The sequence below is a fragment of the Pleurodeles waltl genome, chromosome 8 (assembly GCF_031143425.1).
Source record: "Pleurodeles waltl isolate 20211129_DDA chromosome 8, aPleWal1.hap1.20221129, whole genome shotgun sequence".
Lineage (NCBI taxonomy): Eukaryota > Metazoa > Chordata > Amphibia > Caudata > Salamandridae > Pleurodeles > Pleurodeles waltl.
In genome coordinates this window covers 1,524,533,176-1,524,546,079 of record NC_090447.1, presented here as the reverse complement: position 1 = coordinate 1,524,546,079, position 12,904 = coordinate 1,524,533,176, and the positions used below count along the sequence as shown (strand labels likewise).

The 12,904-nt window shown below is 48.4% G+C and overlaps 1 protein-coding gene across 6 annotated transcripts in view; it reads left to right on the top strand.

Annotated features, from left to right (window-relative positions):
* Nucleotides 1-12,904, top strand: part of LOC138248900 (zinc finger protein 420-like) — a 461,504-nt gene that overhangs the window by 431,173 nt on the left and 17,427 nt on the right. The window lies entirely within an intron of this gene.

The following is a 12,904-nucleotide window of genomic DNA, read 5'->3' as shown; positions in this document are numbered from 1 at the left end:
ATCTGCTGCCTGGATGGACAGGTGGCCCTGGATCACCTCTGTCTCAGTGTGACTGGTGCTTGCTGATGCTGAGGCAAAGGGAGGTCACTTGGCGTGACCGCAGAGCTGAGCAAAGATGGGGATCATCAAGCTAGTCCTGCCCTAGTTGCTCATGATGGCTGAGCGGTCTAATGGAATGAAGAGGGCCAGGCAATAATTACATTTGGCAGCAATACACCTCCATGTGTGTTCCAGCAGAGGGGCCATCATTGAGTGGCCCTCTGGCAGAGCCCTGCACTGGTGACAGCCTGATTGGGTGGACTTCACTGACCTGGGCAGTGGCACAGATCACCATCATCTACTGGCCAGCATCTTTGTGCCCTGTTGAAGGTGGGAGACAAAATGTATGAGAACACAGCTACGAAAACAAGGGTGGACTAGGTTATCACTGGGTCCTATAGTGTCTAGGAAAGAATTGGCGTGACCACTCCAGAATTCTCATCGGAGCCCCACTTTATGCTGTGTGTCACAAAACCAGATTCTGACAACAGCAGAGTTGCATCTGTCCACTAGTTGCAAGTGCTAATGAGTATTGTTACATACTTTACCTGTCGGAGTAATGGTGCATTGCTGGGCCTGTGTCCACAGTGTTGAGGCTCTGTGGGCCACAGGGATTATAACTCACCTAGGTGAAAATGAGATTGAACTGCTGAACCCAATGTTGCCCCGCTCTTGAGGGTTGTGTTTAGTACCAGTATCAATAAGAGACTCAAAGCCTGGTTATGAGTGGATCAGTTAGTTCTGACCATCTTTTAAAGTCCTGATTACACATGGGATGAAATTATGAGATGAAAGCTATTTAAGTCTTGCAGTAATTTTCAGATGTGTTAAATACCTCAAGGTGGGTTACATTTCAAGCTTGCTGAAATTTGAGAGGGTAAATATGTGCTTTCATCATTAGGCTGCTTCGCATTCGGCTGGCACTGCCCTGCCCAACAGGCCCTGCAAGAGGGCTCCTGGCTGGCAGAGGATAGTATGTTGCGGGCAAGACACTATGTGGGACCAGTTTTTTCCTCTGCTAAGTGTGGTTCCCTACCTAGCCCTAAGGGGCAATACTGAATCTCCAACAATATTGGAACCCATCTGTCCTATGCTGCAGCAGGTATAGATCACACACACTGATTAGGGGCACTCATCTTGCAGATTTTGAATCCAAACTAGGTGTAGGGTAGGGATTAACCTCTTGGTCCTGAAAAAATCCCAAAGATCCAGTCAGGCCATAAGGCATGAAAAATGTTGACCCTACGTTTCTCATTTTGAAGCTGTTGAGGTCCATTAAACCTTGCAACAGCCTTTTTTTTCTTTAAATCTCTGTCAAGGTGAGCACCTCATGTAAATTAATTTGGTACCCCTTAGACAGTTTTAATCAACCTAGCACCCCACCCTACACTCACTATACCCTCAAGTACACTCATCATTGTGGCAAAACATCAGAAGATCTCTGATAAAGAACCCCCCTGCGGGGCCCGTTGGACATTGCAGCACTGGCTCAACAAGGAGCAGGCCAATGATAAAGCAATATGCCCATTTGGGTGTGTGAGGGCTCTTTCTTCTGACCACTCTGATCCTTTGATCTGGTGATTCAGCCCCTTCTCTGGTTCTAACTGATAACTTCACATTTCCATTGGAACAGCATTCCTTTCTTGCATCCTTAGAATATTAACACAGACCTGCAACATTCACCATCATAATGGCGTGGCTCTCAAATATCACAAATGAGCATCATCTTACTTGACCATTGCAACCAGAATCTGAGGACTTGGAAGCCCTAACACTGATGAACCCGTTAGTCACAGGAAAATGACAACCACACCTCACTAACACCCTATGCAGTTTGGGGATAGCAGAGTTTTATCTCATGTGACACTGAAGCAAGTGGATCGCCTGAAACCAAACATGGTTAAATCAGATCAGTGCTAGTCCAAACTGTGCTACAAGCACATAGGTGTGATGAAGCATGGAAAAACAGATACGAGGTGGGGGTTACATCCCTCAATGGCAAGCTGGACACAGGCAGTATTTTTTTATTTTTTTATAAAGAACTTTATTGTTGTTTTTTGCAAAAACGAACACAAAGTAGGTCACACTCCCGCTCCCTCAAGCATGATGCCATGCAATATCGTTCATTTGACACAGATAACACTGACTCATGCTGAGCAGTAATTATTACTAACGGTGACAGATCACCCCACACTGAGCTCCTTACGGCCCAATCCCAGAACCCACACCCCAGGTGGCCTCCCACTTCCCCCCACACTCTCTTGTATTTGGTCGGGCACCCTCTTGATTTATATACAAGTTTTTTCCGCTAGGCACACCAGTCTACTCCACAGTGCCACTTGGCCATTGTTGGCACCGCCTCCGCTTTCCTGTCAGTCACAATGTCTCTTTTGGCCACCAAACAGGCCACTCCGAGGAAAATCCGATCAGCTCTGCTAAACCCCACTCCCTCCATGACCCCGAGTAGGAGCGGCAATGGGGCTGCGGCCACCTCCACTTGCAAGACCCTTGTAATTTCAGTCACCACTGCCTGCCAGTAGGAGGCAATACTTGGTCAGGTCCATACCATGTGGTAAAAGTCAGCGTCAGTGTCAGTGCAGCGGGGACAGTCAGCACAGGAACGGAGGTCCGTCTTATACAGTCTGATGGGCGTGAGGTATGCTGTATGTAGGTAGTATGTCTGCAAGGCGTGAAAACAGGTGGCCATGGTCAGGGTCCTAGGGGCCATCAGCTCTTCCCTCCATCCAGTCCTCCTCATCCATGGGGCCCAACCACTCCTCCAAACGTAGATTGGTTGTACTGTGACTGAGCTGTGTTGGTAATTAGAGAGTGGTAGATCCACGACACCCCCCCCCAACCCAGGCCCCCCATCAGTACCTTTGCCTCCATGGGACTGAACTCGGGGAGGAGCTCACCAGCCCGGTTATACACACGTAACGCATGCCGGAGTTGCAGGTATTTGTGGAACTGGGTCCTATTAAGCAAATAATGCCGCTGAAGCTCCTCAAAGGACTGCATATGCGACCCCCTCCCAGACATCCCCAAGTAGTGAGATTCCTGTGAGGTCCCATTTTTGAAACCCTTCCAGGGCCGAGACCTCCGCCAACCATCTCCCGTGCCACAGCGGGGTCTGCTGGGTGAGGCGGGCCCACCAACCGGTTACTCTCTGAGCCTCACGCCAGCCCGACACAGCCAGTATTAGAGCTGTACTACTGGACCTGATCACTGGCCTGTCCCTCATAGATAGAAAAATGGCTTATAGACTGTGCGCATAGAACAGCGGTCTTCAAACATGTTAATGCCACCCCACCCACACTCCATCAATGGAAATACAAATCATCAGGCCTCCTTCTGAATTTTTCACAGTTATTCTGTTAAATTGACAGTGTTTACATATGTCTAGATGTATTTAAACATTGTAGTTAAGTTCTGTTACAGTTTTAAAAATGCAATCAAATACATGATTGCCAAATATACTATTCTGGTCAGGCAGGCATTACTAACATTTAAAAGTATCCACAGTGTGATTATTAGAAATGGGGCCAGAGTTTTGAAGAATATTTGGAACCCCCTTTCCTTTTGACTCCTACTCCCAGCCAGGATATAAATGATCAAATATATTAGTGATGGCTCATTAGAAAGTAGTTTACTGCTGCTTTTTTCTGCTTAAAACAAAACACTGTTATCAGCATGAGGCTTATTTTGGCCAGTGCCTGGCACCCACCCCTTGGGATCACTTTAGGGCCCCCATAGGAGGCCCAATCCCCCAGTTTGAAGACTCTTGGCGAAGACCATCTAAAGGAGAGAATGGACAAACGAGCAGAGAGAATTGACATCCAACTAACCAAACATTGTAAACAACTGGCTGAAATTAAAACTAAAAACAGATATGGAAGCCCACGCATGAAGAAACAACCTGCTGATACTCCGCATCCTCAAGGCCATGAATGCAGGCAAAACAGAAACTATTGTGGAGATGATACTGGCAGAATTATTCAACAAATATGCTTTTTTTCCAGAGGTCTTTATTGTGGAACATGCATATCACATGCATTGGCATCACACGCCTCCAGGCGCTCCAACATGTGCCATTATTGTGCACCTCTTAAACTGTTGTGACAGGGACCCTGCACTTCGCATTGCCCAAGAAAGGAAGCATCTCCTATAGCAGAACTGCTCAGAATTGTTGTTTTTTTTTATTTCACTCTTGCTGCAATGCCTAATATGAGATTGCAACTGTGTGAATGATCATGTGGCAGAGACAATGGGATAGTTTCCATATAATGTTACATTGCATTAATTTGTTAGTTGTTTTGGATCCACTTTGATAGACTCTAGGGCTGTAAGAAAGGGTGTAGGGCTGCGGTAACAGGAAGCCCCTAAGTATACTTCTTTTTGTTCTTTCATATGGCTTTCATGGGTGAGTGTGATAGTTCACTGACCAATTGGATGTGGCTGTTTTGGGCGGGGGTTTGATTTGGGCATTTTTAAGTTTTATTCACTAAACCGAACATGCCATAGCAGATTGTGAATTACACCACATGACCAATTTGGGATTACAGAACTCTTATGTGGTATCCATACTCACCCGCCAATGATAGTGCAGTGTATGAAACAATCCATTGCAATTTGTATAGAGCTCCACTCATGGAATGTAAGGGGCCATATCTGATAGAGACTTCTAGCTGCAGATTCCTTGCCTTGGAATATTCCTCAGGTGTCAGACTGGATTCAGAACTTTACGAGCAACACCTCTACTCGCCAGCAGCTGACATCGAGTGGCTCAGCATCAGCTGTAAGTCAACTGCGCAGTGCCTATTTAGGTGCCACCCTAGTACGTTGATCTCAGTTCTGTTTATTTTTCCCACGCTAGTCAGCACAGATCTGGAGAGCTACCTCTGTCTACTTTTGGACAACTTTTTTCAGCATTTTGTCAAACCTTTTTTGAGACATTGTCTCCCACTGTGTGTATGGATGTCCCCCAAATAATTAGTGGGGTTGCAGCCCTGTAGTCTCTCTGTGACAGACTCTTCACCTGCTTTGCCTTTGGTGCTTTGATCGGACCATGACTCCAAGACTTATGAGGCCTGCCGCCCATCAACCCTAAGGTGCTGATGGAGCATTCCTTGAAGCTCCTGGTCTCTCAACACCAGTCACTTCCACAATGTTCCCGTTCACAAGGAAAGTCCCGGGACCGTTTGCAGAGCCATCCAGGCATTCATCGTTGCTATCATAGTCATCAGATAAGTCCCACAAGAACTCCAAAAAGTCAAAGAAATCGAAGCGCTCTTAGAGTTCACTGAGCTGATCCAGATCTTCAGACGAGGTGCAGGTAAGACATCACTGTAGGCCCCACTCTCACACTGAGCCTTCATCTGGGTGCAGTCCATATCTCCTTCAGTTTGCTGTAGCTGGAGTACCCCTGGTCAACTCTGATATTTTTATGAGGCCATGTACCTCATATCTGGGCGGCCGACCCCTCTGGAGCACTTTCAGGCCTCATGTGTTCGGTGCCAGGTGGGCCTCCTGGATCAGGAACCACTCCAATCATAAGTCCGTACCTGGACCGTTGTACCCCCATGGCAGCAACCCCATGATCAAACCTGAAACAAAGCTAAAATCAGCATTGCATGACATTAATTCCGCTGGAACTTCACCTTCCGAGATGGAGCCAGGGCCTGCTTTTGTTTGACAGGCATGGGGAGGAGTATAATTAAGGAGGATCCTCACGGTTACACCATCCCCCTTGATGAGGATAGAGATATCGTGTCTGAGGAACTGGCAGATGCCAGTAGTCAGGGCACCATCCCTGACACTGGCCTGGTCTCTCCGCCTACTGTGGTTATGGAGAAACAGGCTTCCTTTGCTGTGGTGGTGAAAAGGGTGAATGAGGTCCTGGGCCTATGCAGCCTTCAGTGGCAATCAAGAAGAACGTCTTGACGGAGGTGCTTCAACTTGGACTTAGCCCTTCAGAACCTCCCCTCCCTTTTAATGAAGCCCTCACCGATGTCCTGCTCAGAGCCTGGGCCAAGCCCTGCAAAGGGGCAAATGTACACAGGGCAGTTGCCTGCCATCACTTTACTCGTAGGGACCCAGCTTTCCCCACCCAGCACCCCATTCTGAAGAGCCTGATTGTCCAGGGCTCCACAACCAAGGTCAACCCTGGCACGTTCCCTGCCACACCTCCAGATGGGGAATCCAAGAGTCTGGACACCTTTGGCTAGAGGATATTCTCTTCCTTCAGCCTTGCACTGTGGTTGGTGAACACCGGGTGCCTTGTGGGCTAGTACACCCACATGGTTTGGGATTTGATTGCTCATGTGCTGCACATGGTCTAGGACAAGGACTGATGCTAGGCAAAGCGATTGTGGCAGTAGCACTCAGGTGCCTCTACTATCAGAGGTGCACTGGCTTTTCAGGGGATGTCCAGGTATCTCTTATAGACATGCCCTTCGATGGCACCCTCCTCTTGGGTGACAAGGCAGATTCAGCACTGTAGCACTTCAAGGACAGCAGGTTCAGCCAGGTCCTTAGGCCTCTCCATGCCTCAAGCCAACCACATTCTGCCTTTTGCAGCTACAGTAAAGGGGCTACCAGCCATAGTCTGTGTATATATGTATAATATATATATGTGTGTGTGGGTGTGTGTATATGTATATCTATCTATAAATATATATACATACATATATCTCCTAGTGAAAAAGTGTTTTTTGACTTGCTGATTTATCTTTGACACGGGTTAATGAATCTTCCTAACATTTTCCAAAAGTATTCAACACTCACTTCATTAGCTGCCTGGAAGGTTTTGGCATGATCCATCAAGTGGGGGCTGAGAAAAAGGAGGGGGGGGGGGACAAAACGTGTTTTCCCCATATTAATTCCCATATGGTTTCTAAATAGGACTACAGCCCAAACCGCTGGGTGGAATTAAACCATATTTGGCAGAAAGGTAGCTCTCATCCCGATAGCAAACAGGAGGTGTTGGGAGCCATCTTGGAACTCTGCTTCGGAAAAGAATAAGAAAAAAAAGAAAAGGGGCCAGGGTAGGAAACCCCTGATCCCTTAGCTCTGGTGTTGGGATGCGATGGATCAACAGATCCTTCAAAACATAAAAAAGACAAAGAAAAACAAGCATGGGGTCCAACGCTAGTTTTGAAAAAAGACCCCGGGCAGGCCAGGTCCCAGGGGCATTATTATAAAAATAAAAAAAAGGGGGGTGCACAGGGTCCCCCTTCCTGAGGCTCTAGGAGCCCTGGGACCACCATCTCCCTGGTGTTAAATCTCCGGAATAGTGGGGCAGCCTGACCGCCCCCCCCCCCCCACCTCACCCTTAGTCCCGGGGCTAAATCACTGTAATTGGAGGTGGGGGGAGACTGCGTGGGCCCTTGGGGACCTCCACCTGCCTGAGTCCAAATGAGCAGTAATGGGGGGGTGGGGGACTCGTGGATCTCCCAGGCCCCAGAGACCACCCCCTCCCTGGGTCCAAAATAAGTTTTGAAAGTTGGAGTGGGGCATCATGGCCACCTCCTGGCCCAGGGTCCACCACCTACCAGGATCAGCCCATGAACAACAAAGGAGGTGGTTAAACTGCCCCTCTCCTGGAGACAATGGTGGCCCTGTGGACCGGCACTGAAGGGCCTGCACTTCGGCTTTTCTCTTTGCCTGCCTCAAAACCTCATTCAGATACACTGCTTATAGGGCCCCATATGTCAAAATTAGAAGCGCAGAGACTTAGATGAAGAAAGGTTTGTGATGGGTGAATTTGATCCTCAAGATGATCCAGGTTATTGGAACAATTATAGTGATGACCATCCATCCCTAAACCCCACTTATAAGAGCCTGAAAGATGTAAGTGACTAAGATACATCTCTGGAATGGGCGCTAGTATCTCCCTCAGGCATTCCGCCTCCAAAAAGTCACCTCATACCATTCTGTACTAAGGAATGTAGGAGGCTGGCCCTCTATGTAGTGTGCAAAACTAGGCATACTGTGCAGGGGGTCCAGGCAACCACATGTTGGTTTCCAGAGGTACAAATTAGACCACCTGATGCCCCAGTTTGTAAGGTAGCTGGTCGAGGTGTTAGACTAATCCAGGAGATGTGCTAAGTAGTTGCTGTACTCACATATCCAATCATGCACCACACACACTCGATGAATAACTCAAGACCAAATATTATAAAAATACTTCAGACTTTTTTCTTGATAAACAAGTTTTATTGTTTTGAGAAAAATAATAAACCAGCAACAAGGAACAAAAACGGTGATAGGTCAAGCAGAGCGCAATTACAGTTCCATATAACATTGTATACGAGGTTAAGGACATTAGTGATTTTCAAACAGATAGCTACCATACGGGAAGTCAAAGTTTAGAACTGTGGGATTTGTCCATTGCCTTGTTTCCAGTACTGCCGTCTTGGCCAGGTTCCCATCTTCTATTATAATAGCAAGTCTACCGATCTCCCCCATATCTTTTCAAATTTCCGGGAACACCCTCTAGAATCATAGACCACCTTTTCTTTGGCCGCACACCAGTCTACCCCTTTCTTCCATTTATGGAGTTTTGGGCCCTCGGGGGAGATCCATGTTGCTGCTATGTCCCTTTTAGCTATCAACAGGGCTGTGGCTACCAGTGCTCAGTGAGCCCGTGTTCCTCTCATGCCCTCCAATACGCCCAGCAGGTCTAATTTGGCAGTTCTTTGTATTTCACCATTTAAGACTTTCTCCAGCACTCGAAACACTGATTCCCAATAGGACTGAATCACTTGACATGACCAGACCATGTGGAAAAAATCTGCAGGTTCGAGCAAGCATCTTGGGCATTGGGCCGAGGGTCGTAGACCTGCGCGGTATAGCCTAGCAGGAGATAAGTACGCACTGTGCAAGTAATAGAATTGCACTGTGCGGAGCTTGGCCGACACTACTAAGGACCTGGGTGCCATCAGTGCTTCCCTCCATTCTGTGTCTTCTAGGGCTCCCACCCATGCGTCCCATCTGGGTCTAATGAGGTTCACGTCTCCAGGGGCATTGTTAACTAACATTTTATAGATTTGGGAAACCCCTTTCCCTCCCAGGTTTCCCATGAGTAATTTGGCTTCTAGCGGGTTAGATTCTGGTAGAGAACTTGCCGTCTGTATGTGGGTTTTTAAAGCATGCCTGAGTTGGAGATATCGGAAGAATTGTGTTGGGGCTAGTTGAAAATCCCTCCTTAAGTCTTGAAAAGATTTCATGGAGTCCCCTGCCCACACGTCACCAACCAGGGAGATGCCCACCAGATCCCATTCCCAGAATCCCTCTAGAGCTGCAGTTGCGCTTAGCCATTTCCCTCTCCACAGTGGTGTTTGGTGTGTAACAGTGGTATTCCAGTGGGTGTATCTCAGGGCAGCTCGCCATGTCTGGAAAATCACTTTAGTAACTTCTCCCATCTCTCGGGGCAGGGGGTTCCCGTACATGATGTCTAAAAGGCGGGGAAACCCTAGGGTCTCCAATTCTACTCAGTAGGCTGGGTCTCCCCTTCCCCCATTAAACCAGTCGTGTATCACTATTAATTGGGAGGCTAAGTAGTAAAGGTAGGGGTCTGAGGCACCCAGGCCTCCATCGTAAATCCCTTTTCGGCAGTGATGGGCCTCTACGCGGTGTCTGGTACCCCTCCAGAAGAACAACCCTGTAGCTCTTTCAAGGGCCTTGAACCATGAGCGGGGGATGGGTAGGGGGAAGTTTTGAAAGGTGTAGAGGAGCCTCGGCAAAATCATCATCTTGTATAAAGCTACTCAGCCCATTATGTTTAGTGGTAGAGTTTGCCATTTCTGGAGATCCGTTTTTATGTGTGACAGTAAGGGGGTCAAATTTTTAGCCCAGGTCAATTCTGGCAGCAGTGATACCCAGATGCCCAGATATTTAAAGCTTAGTCGACGCAATGGTATATGTTCCTGCCAGTCAAAACAATCTCGTGAGTGTGCCAACGGAATTAGTATGGATTTAGCAGGGTTCATTTTCAGACCTGAAGCCACTTCATAGCGTTCCAGTAGTCTGAGGCATCTCAGGCCTGTTACACTAGGTTCCTCCATGTATAGCAAGATATCGTCCGCATAGAGCGCTATTCTGTCTTCCTGGGAGTGCTTCCATCTCCAGCCGCTATATATTGGGTCGGATCTCACCATCTGCGCCAGAGGCTCAATGGCTAAGGTGAATAAAAGGGGGGATAGAGGACAACCCTGTCGTGTGCCCCTGTGAATCTCTAATGTTGACAACAGAGAACCGTTAACCTGCACCCGGGCAGTGGGGTTGGTGTATAGTGCCTGAACCAAGCGGCAGAATCTAGGGCCCAGGCCCGCGCGTCGGAGTACCAACCGGAGAAAACTCCAATCAACAGAATTGAAGGCTTTTTCAAAGTCAATGAGTAAAAGGGCAAGGTCTCGGGTCAAACGGCCGCGTTCAGCTAATGCTATGTGCAACCGGCGGATGCAATGCCGAGTGCTGCAAGTGGCCATAAAGCCGCATTGATCTGGTTTTATAAGTAGAGGAAGGATCTTTTTAAGACGGGTGGCAAGGATGGTTGCAATTTTTTTAATCTCTGTATTGATTAGTGAAATTGGCCTGTAATCGGCACAGAGTAGTGAGGGGGGTTGAGTCTTAAGTAGCACCACAATGGTAGCTGTATCTAGTTCTCTGGGGAAGACACCACTGTTATCTACCTCTGTGAAGAGGTTCAACAGGTGTGGTATTAACTCCTCTCTAAAGACCTTGTAGTATTCTGCAGGGATTCTGTCGGGTCCCGGTGTTTTCCCCGCGCCCAGGGCCGAAATGGCCATCTGGATTTCTTCTGTGTCGACAGGTTCATCTAAGGCCTTTGCTTCTATCGCTGACAACCGCGGGAGGGGGGTTTCGTCTAGCAACTGTCTGGCTACATTCATATTGACCCATCCCGACGCTTGATAAAGAGTTTGGTAATATGTGGCAAAGGCATTTGCGATTTCTGCGTGTAGAACAACAGTGTTTCCCTTGCCATCCCGAATTTCGGGGACTATCCTGGAGGCCTGGTGGTGAGATACCAGCCAATGTAGCATTTTACCGGTCTTGTCTCCCCAGCCGTAGATTTTTGCAGTACTAGCTCTCCATATGTATTTAGCCGATTCTAGGGATTGGTCTCTTATTTCCTCTTGGAGCAAGCTTTTTTGTCTTGTCATTTTATCTGTCGGACTTACATCATTCTTACTTATCAGGGCCACGACTCTTAGCTCCAACTTTTCAATATGTTGGGTTCGAGTACGTTCTTTGATCCGTATCAGGTGTTTGGCCCTTCCTCTTAGCACCGCCTTACCCGCCGCCCACAAAGTACCTGTGGATGACACCGACCCTTTGTTCAGCTCAAAATATTCTTTTATCTCCTCCCGCAACTGTTCCACATAACCTTGGTCTTTGAGGTACCATGCAATTAGTCGCCACATTGGGCGAATCTGGGATTCGGTGTGACCTATACTGAATCGGAGTGGAGCGTGGTCAGAGATTCCCCTCTGCAATAGTTCAATGTGGGAGAGAGCTGTGCAGTCAGTGCCCGGAAGAAAGACCAGGTCTATCCTGGATTGTGAACCTTGAGCGGCTGACGTGTGGGTAAATTGACGCCATCTTGCGTGCCATACTCGGCAGGCGTCACAGAGCCCCGTTGCTGAGAGCCACCCCCTGAGCCCCGTTGCCATTGTGTATCTATGCGCGGAGATTGGGCCTGTCACATCCATTGTTGGGTCTGGGGTGGAGTTAAAGTCCCCTCCTATCATTGTGAGCCCTGGTGGTAGATTTAGAAGCAGCTGGGAGAGATCATCTAAAGTTTTCCAAACCAAAGTGGGAGGGACATAGGTGCTGACCATATTGATCATATTCCCTTCAATTTTCCCTGTAATAGCTATGAATCGCCCATGTTGATCTCTTTGTGTTTGAATATTTGTCATGGGTAAGGATCTATGAAGAAGTATAGCCACTCCCCTAGAGCCACGGGTGAACCCGGCGTGATAAATTCTGTCAAAACCCCTACGAGCCAGGAAGGGACATTTGTCTCCCTGAAGATGAGTTTCTTGTAACAGAAGCACGTCTGGCCTGTGTCTGTGTACGTACGCGAGTACGGCGGTGCGTTTTATTTTATCTAGGAGCCCGTTGACGTTCCATGAGATAACCTGTGTTTGGCTCATGGGGGGGTGTGTATTTAAAAGGTGTTCATCATATTCGCTTGGGCCTATCTCCTGTTGACCCCAAAATATGGGAAAGCCCTCGCCTAGTCTCTGGCTTTGTGGAGTGTGTGTTTTCCCATGGCCAGTTGAGTCCTTACGGTTTTTGCTCTGTCTGCTTGACCTAAAACTTAAACGTGTTGGTGACCTAAACGCGGCACCGGTGGCCTGTACAACTCGGCCTGAACTCCCTTGCCCCCCAACTCCCTTCCCACCCCATACTTTCCCCCAGAAGCATCTGTCGCCCATATAACCACCTCCCGTCTAGAACTGGTGAGGTGTACTCTAAACTGATGAGGTAGCGGTAACTGTAGTGATGGTGGACCCCTCCACTTTCGGATTGATTCTAAAAATGTGATACTTAATAATAAGATTGTCTTGACTTCTGTGCCCCGTTAGTCTGTAAAAGACTCCCTTCCAAGTGTCTCTCGGCACTAGCGGCTTCACAGCACCGGGCTGTGCGACAAGTCTGAGTCTTCCAGGGGCCCAGGCCGGGCCTGTCTCTCGCCCACAGAAACGGGGCTGTTTCCGGAGCCCCCAGGGCTGTGGTCAGTACGTAGATCTCGCTGTTCTGCCCGGTGGGATCCGGGCGGTGATTTTGCAGGGGACCCCGTTGGTGCCCCACGTCGCTGAGATCTTGTGCAGCGGCG